The 18684-nt window shown below is 39.9% G+C and overlaps 1 long non-coding RNA gene across 2 annotated transcripts in view; it reads left to right on the top strand.

The window, feature by feature from the left end:
• LOC309804528 overlaps positions 1-18684 on the top strand; it is a 249681-nt gene that overhangs the window by 200282 nt on the left and 30715 nt on the right. The window contains exon 3 of one of the 2 annotated variants that reach the window (XR_014294133.1): positions 10848-10967. The exons of the other annotated variant lie outside the window; for it this stretch is intronic. This is a non-coding gene — a long non-coding RNA (uncharacterized lncRNA). The remainder of the gene's footprint in view (positions 1-10847; positions 10968-18684) is intronic. 2 annotated transcript variants of the gene reach the window in all.

The following is an 18684-nucleotide window of genomic DNA, read 5'->3' as shown; positions in this document are numbered from 1 at the left end:
TGGCACAGTGTTTAAGAATCCACCTGCCAATGCAGGGAACATGGGTTCGAGCCCTGGTCCGGAAAGATCCCACATGCCACGGAGCAACTAAGCCCGTGCACCATAACTACTGAGCCTGCGCTCTAGAGCCCACGTGCCACAACTACTGAAGCCCTTGTGCCTAGAGCCCATGCTCCTCAACAAGAGAGGCCACTGCAATGAGAAGCCCATGCACGGAAACGAAGAGTAGCCCCCGTTAACCGCAACTAGAGAAAGCCTGCCTGCAGTAACAAAGACCCAACGCAGCCAAAAATAAATAAATAAATATTTCTTTAAAAAAAAAAAAAAAATGAAGAGATCCTTAGAATGTCTAATATGTTGGTGGTTCATGAGAAATAATTTGAGAGACCCTGGTATAGAGGATGGGAAATTATGAGAGGGTTTTTATCAGTGGGAGTAGTATGATTAGCTTGTGTTTTAGGATCATTGGAGAAAGAGTGGATAAAGGATGTGAAAGAAGCAACAGAGCATCTGTGGAGGAGGCTGTTGCAGGGGCCCAGAGAGAGCTGACAAGGCTGTAGCAGAAGCAAGAGATAAGAGAGGAAAGACTGAGAGACATGTAGGAAATAGAATTGACAGATAAAAGTGATAGATTAGCCTTCGGGAATTAACAAGCGGGTATCCGGCTTAGGGTAGATGGGTTAGATCGTTATGTCAGTAACCAGAATCAGTAGCGTAGGAATAAAAGCAGATTTTGAGAAAAAATTGTGATTTCAGTAATGGAACATTGAGCTATACAAAATATGCCACTATTTTATTATTAGGGAATGAGAGCCAACTAAGTAGAATAGTTACGAGCAAAGACTGCCTGGGTTGACATCCTGATTCTACTGACATATATTTTATTTTTTTATTTTTTATTTGTTATTTGTTATTTTTTTTTGCGGTACGCAGGCCTCTCACTGCTGTGGCCTCTCCCGTTGTGGAGCACAGGCTCCGGACGCGCAGGCTCAGCGGCCATGGCTCACGGGCCTAGCCACTCTGCGGCATGTGGGATCTTCCCGGACTGGGGCACGAACCCGTGTCCCCTGCATCGGCAGGCAGACTCTCAACCACTGCGCCACCAGGGAAGCCCCTGACGTATATTTTAAATAAAAGAATGTTGTTGGATAGTGTCTCCTCATGTTGGTGGATTGTATTTTCTTTTGCTTTGCTTTAGAAAGTGGAGGGATTTGGTACTCACAGCCCAAGAACACCAATTCCCCTCCTGGGACTGTGCGTGGGAATTTTACATCATTGGAGACTAAGGGACTGCCCTTCTGAAGTGCTTTGGGATTCATGGTCAAGGGGAAGAGAGTTGATAAACTGGTACCCAGGCTTCACTCTTAGTTCTGAGCCCCATCATCACTGATGGCCAATGAAATTCGGGTGTGGTTTCCATACCTGCAAGAGAAAAACAGAAATTTCCTCAACCAATTAGAAATTAACCTCTATATATTGGGGAGAATGAGGATTAAGGAAGAGGCCTTTCTGGTTTCACTTTATATATTCCTGTATTGTTCAAATTATTTTTACATTAAGCTCGTTTCATGCATTTCTTTAGTACTTGTAATATTTTAAGATGTGTGTGCATTTGAGATTGCTGCCAACCTCAAGTAACTCTTATCGTAAGTCAAATTGAACATATTTAACTGAATGTATAGGAGTAATATAATATTGGCCTACCAAAAATGAAAAAAAAAAACGAAATTAACCTCTACCAGTCAGAAGTATAATAAGAGTTAAATTGAATGTTCCAGAAGTGATGGGTTAACTGGATTTTTTCTGAATGTGGTTTCTGCATTATAATGTTTTATCTATAATATAAGGAGATGTACTGAGAAAAAAAAAAAACTTGGAATAAACTTCTAAGAAATTAGAGCTGGCAGAGCTTGGTGTCCAAGAGCCATTATGTAAACTGTTGGTATATTCTGAGTGGTGGAGACTACAATAAGCCTCCCATGTTATCTAAATTTTACTTTTTTCTGTTACATTTCTGAAAAGTGATCCTCTCAGCAAAAATGAAATGAGGGCAATTTTTTCTTTTGTTTTGTTATGTAATGACAGCTCCAGATCTAGTGGAAAGCATTTTTTATCTATCTTTTTCTATTCATCTCATAAGGCCTATTATTAAAAGATGTTTTTAGGAATAGTACTATTTTAAAATTGAATAGTTAAGAGGAAGTTTAGGAAGAGAAAATTCTAAGAACTTTTAGCAAAGAAAGTCACAAAATGAGGAAAATATTATCCCTTGGCAAAATTTTGAGGTAGGTGCACCTTGTCTTTGCTTCTTCTGATTTTACTGTTCTGGAAAGCTTACTCCCATTTTTGCTCATTCTCCACAAATCTCCTTGTAAAGATCTATGCTTTGGAAAGGTTCTGATAAAATATTCTCTTGTTCAAGAGGTGAGTGGCTGGTAAAGTTTAATTGTTTCCCTTTACCTGTATTTGCATTTTAACAGAGTTTGGAGTCCAAAGAACAACTCTTTAATAATGTGATTTCAGACATTCTAGTCAACCCAAGGATAGAAGGACATTATGGTTTTAGAGCTCATGTTCCAGAGCCATCTGAATCATCCTATTTAAATCATTTTATTAGTGGAGAGTATAGAAGACAGTAGAGTCTTTCAGGCACTCTGCTCTGTGACAGATGACCAGAAGTAAGGCTACACTGAGGTAGGCCTAAAATGGGTCATAAGGTACTAGGTAGCCTACTTCACAAGTAACTCAGAGTGGAGGGAGAAGTGTCTCTCCCACTCAGCCCACAGTTCCATGCAGTCCTCAGAAGACATCCTGCAAAAGTTTATGGTACCTGCCTCTCTGATTTGTAGTAAAAAGTACTAGGCCCCCTACATTAGCAGCTCCAAGCAAACTAATCTAAATGAAGCCTGTTAAACCACAAAACTTTCTCCCTAGACAGGGCCAACCTTGCTTGGGCCTATTATGAATTCCACAAAAAAAGTTCATGAAAGAACTATAATGGAAAAACCCTGCTTCTTAGGATCAAAGCATTGGATAAAGGAACATTCACCTAAGAATCAAAACCCGTAGATCTCAATCAGTGAAGGATTTTACATGTTCTTATCTTGGACTTGTGAAATGATTCTTTTTCACTTTCTTCCACATTTGGCTCTCAATCTTACCATAGAGCACACATGTAGTGTTAATACAGGTGACTTGCTTTAGTATTTTGACTAATAAGGAGAACAGTATAAGGAGAGCTTTAAAACATGGCTTATATTTTCACCTGTATCTGCAAATGAACATGTCCTATTTTAGGACTTTATGACACCTCAAATGCCCCATAGGGACTGGGCTTTGGTACATGTGGATTATTTTCTTTTTACATCAGACTCTCCTCATCAATATCTAGGACCCCAATTCCTGAAGAGATGAGATTATACCACCCCTCAGAACAAAAATCACCAGCCCAAATAATGTGGTCCTGTCTTAACACTGTGTCTTTGTCTCCACCTGAGACACTTTGACTATCTGGGTTTGTGAAGAGAAAGTTGGGCATGGATGGGGTGGGAGTGGGGAGAAGATGTGTAGATCAGGAGAAGTTGTGAGGAGATTTCATGGTGTTACTAGGACTCTACCTGCCCTCTCTCTCTCATTCCTTGTGGTAGGCATTATAATGGTCCCCTCAAAGATGTTCACATCCTAATCCCTGTAATCTGTGAATATGTTACCTTATATCACGAAAAGGACTTTGCAGATGTGGTTAAGGTTAAGGACCTTGAGATGGGGAGATTATCTTGGATTATCTGGACGGGTCCAATCTAATCACACAAATCTTTAAAAATGGAAGAAGAAGTCAGAAGCATGGGTTAGGAGATGAGATGTGAGAAGGACTTGATCAGCCATTGCTGGCTTTGAAGATGGAGGAAGGAGGCCACAAACCAAGAAATGCAGGTGGCCTCCAGAAGCTGTGACCAGCCCTCAGTAAACAGCCAGCAAGAAATTGGGGACCTTGATTCTATAATTGAAAAGAACTGAATTCTTCCAAGTTGCATGAGCAGAAAACAGATTATCTCCTAGTGAGAGCCTACTAGACTTCAGACCTACATGACTACATGACTGTAGGATAATAAATTTGTGTCTGTTTTAGCCTCTAAATTTGTGGTAATTTGTTACAGTACTGATAGAAAATTAATACATTCTTTGTTCCCTCTGTTCCTTTTATGATCACTCCCATTTGCTCTCCTCGGTTATTTTTCTGGCCTGTCAAACATCATTTAAGATTAAAAATAATAAGGACAACTTTTAATGAGTGCTTAAAATGTGTCAGGCCTTATGATAAATATGTTACCTGAATTATGATATCTAATTTTGAGGTAAGTACTTTGTTTTCCCCAGTTTACAGGTGACTAAACCAAGATTTGGAAAGGCTAATAGCCCAATGTCAGTTTGCAATTACATAAGTGATATGACCTTGGTATCAACTGGGAATGCCTTATGCCTCTGATCCATGTAAAAATGGCTGGAATGCTGACAGTTTCTCAGTCTGTGAAAATCTAAAGCCCTTCCCAGAGATTTGGTCAAGTATGACTCTTACATTCTTTTCGATAGCTAAAGTAAAACATAAGAAATTTGAGAATTGTGAGGTTTAACTACTTACTCTCGAAACTTGCCATCAGGATATAAATTAAAGCAAGTCTCACCTCAAATTCTGCCACAAATACAAACATTTATTAAACAAATATTCATTAGGATGCAGAGCCAACACAGTTCACAGATTAGCAAGTTCCAATATTTTATCCTTTAGATACTCCAACCCCACCTCGTACAAAAGGTTCACTCAGGCAGATGTAACTACATTCCAGGGACAAGATTCTGTTACCCTTAGAGGTGGCACAAGCAACTATCAATACACCTAAACTAATGATAGAACACATGATTTCCACGAGATCAGGCGTGGATGCTGTGATGTTAATTTTACCTGTCAACCTGACTGGGCCACGAGGGGCCCAGCTATTTGGTCAAACCTTATTCTGGGTGTTTCTATGAGTCTGTTTTTGGATGAGATTAACATTTAAATTAACATTTAAGTTGGTAGATTGAGTAAAGAAGATTCCCCTCCACTGTGTGGAGTCATTGTCAGTCATCCAATCATCTGAAAGCCTGAATAGGTTGACTCTCCCCTGAGTAAGAGAAAATTTTTCCAGCTTGACCACCTTTAAAGCTGAAATCAATTTTTTTTCTGCCTCTGGACTAGAATGTAAACATTGGTTTTTCCTGTGTCTCAAGCCAGCTGGCCTTCGGACTGGAACTATACATTGGTTCTCTTGGGCCTCCAACTTGCTGACTCACCTTGCAGATTCTGGGACTTGCCACCTCCACAATCATATGAGCCTCTTCCTCTTAATAAATTCCTTTATACACACACACACACACACACACACGACCTATTAGTTTTGTTTTTTTTGGAGAACTCTGATGATTATGAATGCCATCCCTAAGGGTGCAGGGTATGATCCTCTCCAAAATCTTATATCTTGTTACGTTAGTTTCAAACTGATAAATGACCACAAACTAGATGTCTTAAATCAACAAAACTTTATTCTGTCATAGTTCTGGAGACTAGAAGTCAAGAATCAAGATGTCACCAGGACCATGCTCTCTGTGAGGCTCTGGGTAGAATCCTTCCTTGCCTCTTCCTAGCTTCTGGTTTTCAGTCCTTGGCATTCCTTGGCCTGCAGCTGTGTAATTCCAATCTCTGCCCCCATCTCCACTTGGCAGTCTTCCTGTGTATATCTCTCTCCTTATTTGACATAAGGACACCAGTCATTCTGAAAATGACCCACCTTACCAGCATGACTTTATCTTAGCTAATTACATTTGCAGCAGCCCTATTTCCAAATAATGCCACATTCTGAGGTACTGGGGGTTAGGAAATCAACATGTCTTTTGCGGGGACACAACTGAACCGACAGTACTTGTTTATGAAATATTTCAACCAACCCACATATAATGAAGATCTTTAATTTCACCAATGAAATCCATTTTCAAAAATGCATCACGCTAATTAAGCCTTTAATTTCACCAAACAAAATCCATTTTTGATGTGCTAATTATCTGTGTCAGGCTAAAAACCCTCAGATGTTGGGGGAGATACAGAGAGTTGTAGGAACAAGCTGGCTGACCACTCCTTCATGGTGCATTAAGGTCAATAGTCTGCCTCTAGAGTTTCAAACTCTTGGATTGGCCAAAAAGTTCATTCGGATTTTTCTGTAAGATGAAAGAAAAATCCAAACAAACTTTTTGGCCAAGCCAATAATTGGCTTATACACAATATTGCAGAGTCTATGCTGAAGAAGTTTAAATCATAGACATTCTAATGTGTTCTGGGTTTTTTTGCCCTGTATCAACTTGGCTGCACATACATATTTCTCTATTAAGAAATTCACTCCCAGAAAACACGTCTTGCATTTGGTCAACTTTAGGCTGGTTCTTCCTATTTTTACTTACTCTATCAGGAAAGAAACAAGTTCTTCTCCTTGTCTCCTGCTTCTGCTGTTCTTGAGCGTACTCTTAGGGTCTCACTCTTTCTTCCTTAGCATTTCTCAAAGCGTATCCCTTCCAAACAAATCCACTGTTCCTCTTAAGAAGAATCGTCATGACTCCATTTGTTTGTCCTTTCCATATGAGCATTTTAACCCAGGTCTCTCTGACTTTAAAACCTGAGCTTTTTGCCATGACATTGTACTGGATCACATGTATTACACTATTTAACACCAAGAATAGTATGACTATAAAACAAGTACAGGACAGCATGCAACTGCTCATAAGACTTGGGACATTTAGTTAAAACTTGATTAACAGTGATTAATTTTCTTTCTTTTTTTTTAGAAGATGTTGGGGATAGGAGTTTTTATTAATTAATTTATTTATTTTTGCTGTGTTGGGTCTTCGTTTCTGTGCGAGGGCTTTCTTTAGTTGTGGCAAGCGGGGGCCACTCTTCATCACGGTGTGTGGGCCTCTCACTATCGCGGCTTCTCTTGTTGCGGAGCACAGGCTCCAGACACGCAGGCTTAGTAGCCGTGGCTCATGGGCCTAGTTGCTCCGCGGCATGTGGGATCCTCCCAGACCAGGGCTCGAACCCGTGTCCCCTGCATTAGCAGGCAGACTCCCAACCACTGCGCCACCAGGGAAGCCCAACAGTGATTAATTTAAGAGCAATTATGCTACTGAGTTTTAGAGGAGAAATGAAATGTAAACAAAATAATTTTGGAAAAGTCCTTGATTTCATATTTAAATGGTAGAAATATATATGTTTGAAATAACTTCAGTATAGTTTCAAGCTGCATGTTAACAAATGGAATTTAAGGAAATTCTAATTACTGTTCTTTGAGCAAATGGGTAATTTTGGGTAAACCTCTGTGCTTCACAATTGCTTCCTCTGATGTTGGTAAATTGTCTCTCCTCCTTAACTAGTATGCGTATGGAAACTCTATAACTATACCTCCTTATCTGTAATTGTATCTATGTGAGAGAGATACATATGCAAATAGACTTAATTTTGTAAACTATTTGCTATTGCTCAAATTATTCCCACCTCATGGCTCCTACATATTTCTTATTAGATTGTAAGCGAATTGTATGTACCTTTGATGAGACCCAATGTGCAGTGACTGTTTGCCACATAAGCAGAAGTTTTTGTGTACCTTTCAAAATAGTCCGGTTTAGGGCTTCCCTGGTGGTGCAGTAGTTGAGAGTCCGCCTGCCGATGCAGGGGACACGGGTTCTTGCCCCGGTCCGGGAAGATCCCATATGCTGCGGAGCGGCTAGGCCCGTGAGCCATGGCCGCTGAGCCTGCGCGTCTGGAGCCTGTGCTCTGCAACGGGAGAGGCCACAACAGTGAGAGGCCCGCGTACCGCAAAAAAAAAAAAAAAAAAAGTCCGGTTTAGTCATTGGTCTGCCACTCAAAAACTTTGTACTTTTCACTCAAGTTGCTAGATCTATAGGGATAGCAACTATCATTCATTTTGAGTATGGAAAATTCAAGATTGTGATAAAAAGTTGGAGGACGCTTCAAGTTTGCCTGCCATTTAGATGGCTTTGTGCTTGAAGTATGATTAAAAGAACACGCCTGTTTAATATCTCTGCAGAGGCTGTTGTACAATAAGAGAAGCAAATTCAAGTGCCATCAGGGGCCAAGCAGCTAACACATGATGGAAATGGACTAGATGCGGGCTCTAGTAAGCTCGGTTGTGCATGATTCTTTCAAAACCAGCAATTGTCTCTCACCTCGGCTATAAGGGCCCAGAGGTGCCACTTAACCTAGTATTTTTTTGAATGAAGCTAGAAATGTATACATTTTATGTAAAATTTACAGATATTACATTATTGGTTCAATTTCTTTGAACAATAAAATCTATCTGTGATTTTGGTCCATTTGTTGTGAAAAACCACCAGGTTGCAACTGGTATTCTACACTGATAATTAAGATAAAAAACAAAACTTCCCTGTTGGTGCTCTATCCATCCTCTTTGCTTGGCAAAGAAATCTGTCAAAAATTTAATTTAGAATTCCTTAAATGTATTTCAACAAAAATCTGTTCCTTCGTTGAGGAGGGTGTATGAGGACATGATATCCATAATTTTTTTTAACTGTTTGGTATTATGCATTTAGAGATACCCTGGAAACAGAGATCTGCTGCATGATCTCTGACTCCATGTTTCTATGAAGTGTCCTTTCCACAACAAAATAAGACTCAGTTCTCTGTGTTAAACTCTCTCTGAATTAGTGGTACCAGTACCTTTTAAAATAGTGCCGTTTTTTTTTCCTAAGTGGAAAGAATAAGTACACCTTTGTAACTTTTTTTTCCTGAACTTTAAAAGACCAATGCCAGGGACTTGGGTTAGGGGCAATAGGAGAGTGACTGCTTAACAGGTACGGGGTTTCTTCTCTGAGTGATAAAAATGTTCTGGAATTCGATAGAAGTGATCGTTGCACAACACTGTAAACATACTGGAAGTCCCTGAATTTTGCACTTTAAAGTGGTTTAAGTAGAGAATTTTGTTATGTGAATTTTGCCTCAATTTAAAGAAAAAAGTCGTTGCCATAGGGCCAAGATGCATCTTTATCATTAGAGGGGCATAAAATATCAGATAATGGTACCATATTTTCTTCTGTTTTGTTTTCTGAATAGATGGCTCCATTTCTCAAGCTCTCCTTATGTAATTCTTAACCTTTCTAATAGTCAACATAAATTTTTCTTGTGAATATTTAAGTATTTCTTATCTCTGTTTATAGATGCTGTGGACTGAATTGTGATCCCCCCTTCCTCCCAAATTCATATGTTGAAGCCTTAACCCCTAATGTGACTGTATTTGAAGATAGGACTTTTAGGAGGTATTTAAGGTTAAATGAGGTCATAAGGGTGGGGTCCTAATCCAATAGAATTGGTGGACTTATAAGAAGAGAAAGGTTCTCTCTCTCTCTTTCTCTCTGTCTCTCCATGCATGCACTGAGAAAAGACCATGTGAGCATATAGCAAGAAGATAGCTGTTTGCCAGCCAGGAAGAGAGTTCTCACTGGAACTTGACCATGTTGGTATACTGATCTCAGACTTCCAGTCTCCAGACTGGGAGGAGATAAATTTTTGTTCTTCAAGCCACCCAGTATATGGTATTTTGTTATGGCAACCAGAGCTAAGACAGTAGTTTAATGAGAATTAACCACCATTCTCTTTCTAACAACTCCTGTCTGAGTGTCCATAGAGAAACACACAAGGGAGCTACATTTCAAGGCAATGGAGTTCATCCAAAGTTGGCAGGGAGTGGCTACATATTCCCTGGTGATTTTTGGCATTAGCTTTTATGCATTGTTGAGCAGAATTTATGGTTTAGACTACACCACATATGTTCACATTCTTTTTTAAATGGCAGTTGTGACCAGAGTTGAACTTGATATGACCTGGGAGTAAATTTCGGAAATGATGGATGATCTAAGTGGACTTTCAGAATTATTTTCAGGGCTTTGTATCCACAAACTGTCTGTGGAATTTCTGTGCAATTAAGTGAGCTTCATCAATGTCAGTTGGGATCATTGGAGGGAGATAGGAACTCTGATGATGAAATAGCCAGTCTTGCAAGGCCAGTATTAAGCTAAGCCATAACTATTTACTGCTTCCAAGTCTCCTCCTTATCCTTTCAGGCTGCCCTGTATTGGTTGTAGTGGCAACGTGGCACCATGAGGCCTGTGCCACTGGCTTCTGCTTGCAACACTGGGCGAGACTGATCCCCTCCTTAGGATGTGGTCCAGCTCCCAGTGCTACATGCTGTCATTCACATACCAGGGTCAAGTCTAATGTTGCTCTTCTCCTGGTGACTTCAGCAGTCGAAGAGCTACAACCCTACTGTGGATTTTCAATGTTAGAGGAGCAGAGATTACAGCAAGGACATAGCTACTTGTCCAGTTTTCCATATGGGTGTGCCCAACTAGAAGAAGATTGCCAAGCGTTTAGCATGGCTACATTCTTCTGCAGTGTAAGTTGGGGCACACTGGTACATGTAAAAAAAATTTTTTTTACGGGCTTCCCTGGTGGCGCAGTGGTTGAGAGTCCGCCTGCCGATGCAGGGGACACGGGTTCGTGCCCCGGTCTGGGAAGATCCCACATGCCACGGAGCAGCTGGGCCCGTGAGCCATGGCCGCTGAGCCTGCGCGTCCAGAGCCTGTGCTCCGCAATGGGAGAGGCCACAGCAGTGAGAGGCCCGCGTACTGCAAAAAAAAAAAAAAAAAAATTTTTTTTACGAATTTGGATGTTGCTAAGGACTTTTATTGTTCACATTGCATCTACTTCTCTGAATCTTCTCTATCTTCAGGATAGCTGCTTCTCCTATCCTGGAGGGTGAAGGACGGAACACTTTAGCATGAGAGAACTCCAGTGATCCTTCACACCCCTGGGAGAGGAATATGCTCTCTATCCCTTCAGAATGAAGCAGGTACCCACACAACCTGTGTTTTAAAACTGTTTACCTTGAATATATAGTAATAATTGACTTTTTTAATGCTTTGCATGAAATGTCACTTTACCAGCTTCCCTTTCAAATAGTCAAGATAAATGAGTGAAATTGTTAATTACTTGCCCAGACTAGCCCTTTAAAAGTATAAGGTTTATACACTGTAATATATGCTGAAAGAGCTTCTATTTAGTAATACTATATGATTAAATAAAATGGATAACCTTCTTTTTAAATTTTATTTTTTAATTTAAATTTTGGTAGATTCTCTCTTCCCATGGTTCTAATACCAAAAATATGAAAGAACATACACTGAACATTCTTATTCTCATCACTTCCTTCTCCCAGTAGCTCATTTCATCTCTCTCAGGCAACCATATGGACTCATTCCTTTGCATCCTTCTAGAAAAGTGTTTCTAAACCTTTTTTTTACCACCACTCTCCTAAGGAGCCTTTGAAGACATTTTTTCCTGATTATTGGTTCCCCCTTTAATTTGAATACACAGGTGTATTGTATATCTTTTTTTGCACTATATGTATAACCATGCTTTATATATTAAAACATTGATTCCTCCCACACAAGAACCAATTTTTACCCCTTTGGGGGTGATACCACCCCAATGAGAATGCTTAATTCCAGAAGTGTTTTGTGCAAATACAAATACAAATGCATTTTATTTCCCTCCTTTTACACAGATGGTAACATATTATACACATACTAACCTTTGCTTTTTTTTACTCAAAATATCTCATGGTAATATTTTTATAATGTTGTATTAAAAGGATCCCTATTGCTTTTTAATGGATGCATAGTATTTAATTTTATAAATTTAAATTAATTTACTTAAGATAATCTAAATTAATTTATTTCATCCCAATGATGAATGTTTAGGTTATTTCCAATCTTTTCTGCTTATAAAACATGTTACCATGATTAGGATTATACATGTCAAATATTGAGGTCTGTGGTATATTAAAGATGTCATGATTTCTCTGACAGTCCTCCTTCAAGAAGTGTGGTCTGTGTCTCATACCCTTGAATCTTGGTGAACAACATGACTGCTTGACGAATAGATTATAGTAGGGATGATGTTGTACCATTTTCTGGGCTCAGGCCGTAAAAGACTTCCTATATCTTGGAACACTCGCTGATGGAGCTGGTCGCCATGGTGTGAGGAAGCCCAAACAGTACCCATGGAGTGGTTCACATGGGAAAGAACTGAGGATTCCTGGTGATAATTCTGAGCTTCCAGCTGAAAGCTAGCACCAGCTTGCTGGTCATGCATATGAACCATCTTGGATAGGAATAACTGATAATGGAATAAGGTCTTTATCTTCTTCAACTGTTCATCACCACTTAACATTAATTATAGTCACTTCTTTAAATATTCACTTCCCCTTGATTCAGTGGCACTGCACTCTCATAGTTTCTCTCTCATTTCTCTGGCTACCATTTCTCAGACTCTTTGTCTTACCGTATTCCTCTCAAACTTGAGATGTTAAGAGTTCCATAATGCTTTGTCCTAGACCACCCCACCATCCTCCTCCTCCTCCTCTTCTTCTTTTTTTTTTAAGTTTTATTTATTTTTATAGAGCAGATTCTTATTAGTTATCTATTTTGTACATATTAGTGTATACATGTCAATCCCAATCTCCCACTTCATCCCACCACCACCACTGCCCCCCCATCCTCCTCTTCATCCTCTCCCTCTCCTTCTCCTTCTTCTCCTTCTCCTTCTCCTTCTCCCTCTCCTTCTCCTTCTTCTCCTTCTTCTTCTTCTTCCCCTTCTTCTTCCCCCTTCCCTTACCCTTCCCCTTTCCCTTCTTCCTTCTCTTTCCTTTTCCCTTCCCCTTCCTCCTAATATTCTCTGCAAGCCAACTCATCTGTGCACAAGTCTTCAACCATTTGGATAGAGACAATTTCAGCACAGATCTCTTTTCTGACTTCCAAGACTGTGTAGTCAACATCCATTAATCCACCTCAGTCTCTCTACTTGGGTGTTTTATGGGTATCTCTCATACGGCACATACAAAACTGAACTCAAATCTCTATTTTTTTTCCAATGTAATCTACCTCAGTGAGTGGCACTGCCAGCAAAGGGAGACCAGGAAATCATCCCCTCTCTCATTCACTCTCCACATTTAATCTATCACCCAATCACTTTGATTTTAACTCTTACTCTTTCTTACATTTTCACTTTTATCTATCTCTACTACTATCATTCTGCACCTGGTCACAACCACTTTCACCTGGACACTACCACAGCCTTCTAACTGGTCCCCTAGGGTCCATTCTTTCCTCCTTGAATCTGTTTTCACCCAGAAGCCAATGTAATCTTTTACAATTGCAAATAAAATTATATTATCCCCTGACTAAAGCTTTGAATGGCTCTTAGAATCAATATTAAGATATTTAATATGTCTTCTAATGCCCTAAATAATCCAGCCTCCTGATTACCTTAGAAAACCTACTCTGGTGTCACCTTTCTCTTTGTCAGATGAAATGAGCTACACTGGTTGTCTCTTGATTTTTAAACATAACATGCTCTTACCTGACTCTCTTCCTTGTTATATATGTCACAATTATAAACAAATAATTGTGCAATGAGTAGTTTTACGTCTATCATCTTTAACAGATTATAAGTCCTGCTTGTCAGATTCCCTGCTCTGTTCCCAGAATATAGCACAGGGCCTGGTACAAAGAATTAGGTAATAAAAGTTGATGCATCAATGAATAATGTTTACCTTCTCCTGGCCTGTGATTGGTAACAGATTTATATATGTGTGAAAAGATATAGCATGGTCCAGGAAGCCAATTTTTCTAGAACATTGACAGCTGTTTAAAAGTCCATTCTTAAAATTGTGACAGTCATATATCTCCATTCTCCCAATAATCCTGCCTTGAGTAAGAGAACTCCACGTCCTGGTGTTGTGCCTCAGAAGGACTGAACCTTCCCTGGGAGCCTCACTGTACTCTCCTTCATGCTTCAGAGAGAGTTACAGCTTCCTTTCTTGCATAATGAACTAGGTGCTAATAATAAGGTGCTCACACTTAGCTGGCTTCCCTGCTATCTGACCTATGTCCTTGGAAATATTTCAGTGACAGTCTGTTTAACGTACCAATATGCCCCATCATCTATCAACCTACCAACTACTGGAAAAATTTACATGTTTCATGCATGGATAATTTGACTATCCTCAGGGGGTTTTAATTCTTGTCCAAAATATAGACATTTCACGAAACTTATAATTTCCAAGTGAATTCATTGTAAATGGAGGCTTTATACAAAGAATTGCACTTGGTTCGTTATTTTCTGATATAGTATGGCAGTGCATTTCTATTAATAAAAATATATATGCTTTCAAAATTATACTCATAAGTTATTAAAAATAAACAGTTTCCCTGACTGTTTAGGGGAATATAAAAAATATAGTCATTATGCTGAAAAGTAAATAAGAAAATCATGTGTAAATGTGCTATTTGCACCATTTCATTTATTTCATTTCTTTACTTGGTATTTGAATGGCATAATGTCCTCACCCGCCTTGTGTATCTGTAGCCATCAGCATCACTACCAAACCTTTCAAACCCAAGCATCCCAGGCATTAGCCCAGGGACAAAGACTTCTGCAGCCACTACTTGGCCCAGGAAGAAGTTAGAGAGGGGACACCGCACATCTGGCTGTTCCAAAAGCAGAGCCCAAGCCCACCACCATAGCAGTTGCTACAGGAACACTTCCTGTTCCCTGTTCCTGAAGCTTCTAAGCTCAAGGTGCCTTTGACCCTTTCCATTCTCAGAGCTGTTCTCTTTGAAATGCATTCTAGGCCATGGTTTTCTCCATTGTCTGTTTTCTTTCAGGGATTCCTCATCATGTTTTGTTTTTCTTTGTTTTCAGAATTTTAAAATTCTTTTCTGTCACTTTTAAGGATTTAGGGCAGAAATAGACACAGCCTTGTGTTCTCAGAGCACCACCTTGATCCAAACTCCAGAGCATTTGTTGTTGTTTTATGAGCAGTGAACCACAAAATTTTGTGTAAGGCATGTTACAAATGTTTCCCAAGTGTTCCTGAGAGATTTTTTTCTTTAATTCTTTACATTGATATAATGTTTCTGAATACATTAAGCATTTTCATATGAATTATCCTATTCTTTCCTAACACAACTACTTTTCACTTTGCTCTTTTTAAATGATATCTATTGTATGCTGGGTGATGAATAAGAAATACAGTTAAGATATGGAATACAAACCTTGTTGGATTTTGCTCTGGAAAATAGGCAAAAAAATTTTTTTTCATGTGTATGTAGATTGGAAACTGAGTTTAGGACAGAATGAAGGAGGGAGAGATTGGAACCTGGACGGTCAAGTAGGTGATTTCTACAGTAATCTAAGCACTAAACTGATGAGACCCAGGATTAAAGTGCAAATAGAATGGACAGGAAGGTATAAATGGAAGAAATATTTCAAGGAAACACATGATAGGTCTTGGCAAAATGTATGTGATTGTTGGGAAGAGGCAATCAAAGGGGATGACAAGGTTTTCAATGAAGTCTAAAGAAGACAGTGGTGTCATTTGTGGAGACAGAGAACTCAAAGGGAGCATGTCCTATGCCCTATGTGCACACACAGTCACACTGGTGCCTTGATCTCATTCCTATAAGCCTTGAATTCAGTGTAAGCTGATTTCATCTTGGACCCCATCCAAGAAAGTTTATTCCTGGAAGTCCTAGAAGGATTTCATTACAACATCACTTTTTACTTAACAACATGATTATGCAACTTGCATGTAATAGGAAAGTCATAATAAGGCTCCAGAGTATTTGCCTGCCCTGTAAATTAGCCCAAAGACCTGAAATCTGTAAGAAATTTTGGTAAGCCTATAAAGCCAAATTGATGCAAAGTAAGAATGCTAATAAAAATGTACAATATGACCTGTGCATTGATCCTGAATTAGTTTAGGTTTACGTTCACTGCCCAAGGAACATTACCAGTCACTGTTAGTAGTAGGATGACCTGATTAAAAAAGACTGGGCAGATAAAGTTACCTGTGGGATGGTAGATATTTTTGGACTTCTCAGCAAGATTCCTGGAACCATTCTGTTTTCAGCCTGGCCGCGCGTGACCTCCTCTTGCAGCCCTTGGAGAAATCAATACGGCCAGGTATGGTAGGGTAGGAGAGCAGTGAACCAGCAGGGCCAAGGCTGTGCCGGGCTCCAGATCCCCAGCAGATCTGTGAGCACATTAGCATTGCCCTTTTAAGACCAGTCCTCCAAGCTTCACCCTCAAGGCCTCTAAGGTGCTTTGGTGGCCTAATTTACACTAAACAGCAAGAGGAAATGCTCTGGGGCACAGCTGCCTAGCACACTCTCTTCATTTACTCAAATATTGCCTTTTGTCCTTGGCAAAAATTTTCATTCTGAAAGCAATTTCTCCTTTCTAAACTTGTTATCTTTTGCCTTTCAGTGGATGGATCTTTTGCTGCAACATTTCAATTGTGCCTTGGGTTTTCTTTGGCTAGCTAGAACTAGTGTCTGTCTACCTATTACCGTGGAGTCCCTTTTTTTTTAATTTTTTTTATTTTTATTTTTTTTTTATTAGTTTCTGCTTTATAACAAAGTGAATCAGTCATACATATACATCTGTTCCCACATCCCTTCCCTCATGCATCTCCCTCCCTCCCACCCTCCCCATCCCACCCCTCCACAGACCTACTTGAGAATGGACTTGAGGATATGGGGAGGGGGAAGGGTAAGCTGTGACAAAGCGAAAGAGAGGCATGGACATATATACACTACCAAACGTGGAGTCCCTTTTTGAGTGTCTAGCAGCCAAAGACAAAAATCTCTGCTCAGAATGACTCCTTCTTAGATAAAGGCTCTCCAGCCTGAGAGAGATAAGGGAACATGCTGTCTAAGCTGTAATTCAAAGTGTTGGGAATGACCTCTTTAACCCCCTTTTCAGCCCCCAAAATTCACATTCTCTTATCAGAGGCACGTGGGCAGCAGGATCTACCCCCAGGGCTGTGAAGTAGGAGGTAGAAAAACTTTTCCTGCTTTTTGTCATTTGTTTTTCAAGACCAGTCCTTTGGCTGGTCACCCATATGTGGCCTTTCACATTGCTTTGGCTTTCTTGGGAAATGGGAATGAATACGGCATTTTTTGTGAGAATCACTGTAGCATAAAAAGGTTCCATGCACTCTTGTTGGTGTTCAGAGTTCTGGAAGTATACATCTTAAGTGTAAATGTAAGGTTATGTGGGGCATATTGCAGTAATAGTGGGAAAAGCTTGTTTATGAGTGGCCAGACTGAGTTGTAGTCTTTTAAATGTATCTCTATGTGGTGTTGGCTAAGTTAAATCTCTTTGAGATTCATTTTCCTCATATGTAAAATGAGTGATTCAGACCTTATGACTTCCAAAGCCCCTATGGCTCCTGCATTCTTATGAACGTTTGCTAAAACTTAGTATCTAGAGTCTCCTCATGACAGTTACCCTACTCCCCCCGCCAGAAAAAATCTGGACACAGCTGCTTCCGGGACATACAAGACAAAACAAGGTGATCTGGACTTGGTGGGCAAAATATGAGATGTGGAAAATCTAGACCACGTAGGTAGAGAAAAGTAAAAAGAAATAAAATAGAAAGGAACCTTACTCTGGGCATGGTGGTGAGTGGGGAGGTGCAGAAGCCAGAACTGTGGACCTCAGGTCAGTGGTTCTCAAACTTCAGCCTGCATCAGAATCACCCAGAGGGTTGTTAATACACAGATTGCTGGCCCTACCTCCAGCATTTCTGATTCAGTAGGTCTGCTGTAATACCTGAAATTTTGATTTCTAACACGTTCCCAGTGATGCTGATGCTGCTATTTCCAGGGACCTCCTTTGAGAGCCGTTGCTGTAAGTAATTTTCTCACTTTTACGTGCTATAATCTGTAGGAGAGCGTTTTAGCTCTAAAGTAGATTCAAATAGCAGAGGATTGAATGGGTTATCTTTTCATGTCCTTTACAGTCGATTCCAGGGTTGGTATTGGAAGGGACTGCCACTTGAGACAGTGGCTACTGTCACTTGCTGTTGCTTTTATGTACTATAGGAAGGTGGGCAGCTACTCATTTCCTCTCTGCCACCATTCAGAGGACAATGAAAAATAGCACATGCATTCATTTATTTTTCCATTCAACAAATATTTTATTGAGTTCTTACTATGTTCCATTCACTTTGCTAGAAGCTGGGGATCTAGTGATGAAAAAGACAGACAAAAATCTGTCTATTCATGGAGTTTGTATTCCAGAGTGTAGTAAGGAGAACTCAATGCAAGCAATTCCCTTTGTCCCAAGGAAGACATTTTAGTCATCAGATATTTTTAAGGTTTACCTACTCTACACCCAGCACCCTAATACACAGCTCACGCTAGGTGAGAACAACAAACAATCCACACACTCAAGAGGCTTAAGGTTTAGTGGGTTGTTAACACCAAAACACATGAAGCTACCAGTTTGGTTCAGGGAGTATTATTCAGGATGCTCCATTTTTTCATTAAATGCTGAGTTGTGTGATACTGATTTTAAGGTCAGTAGTTAGGAGGGGAGGCCCATCATGTAGGCTGAAGAACCAGCAATTTGGCTTTTAGGTTCTGCTCCCTCATCTATGATGATTACCACGGGCTTAAGGTGAAGCCAGTACCACAGAGCACCACTCAGCTCTGCAC

Source organism: Mesoplodon mirus (assembly GCF_964341445.2).
Source record: "Mesoplodon mirus genome assembly, chromosome: 5".
Classification (NCBI taxonomy): Eukaryota; Metazoa; Chordata; class Mammalia; order Artiodactyla; family Ziphiidae; genus Mesoplodon; species Mesoplodon mirus.
Note: the sequence above shows the minus strand (reverse complement) of the source record. Positions and strands in the feature narration are given on the sequence as shown.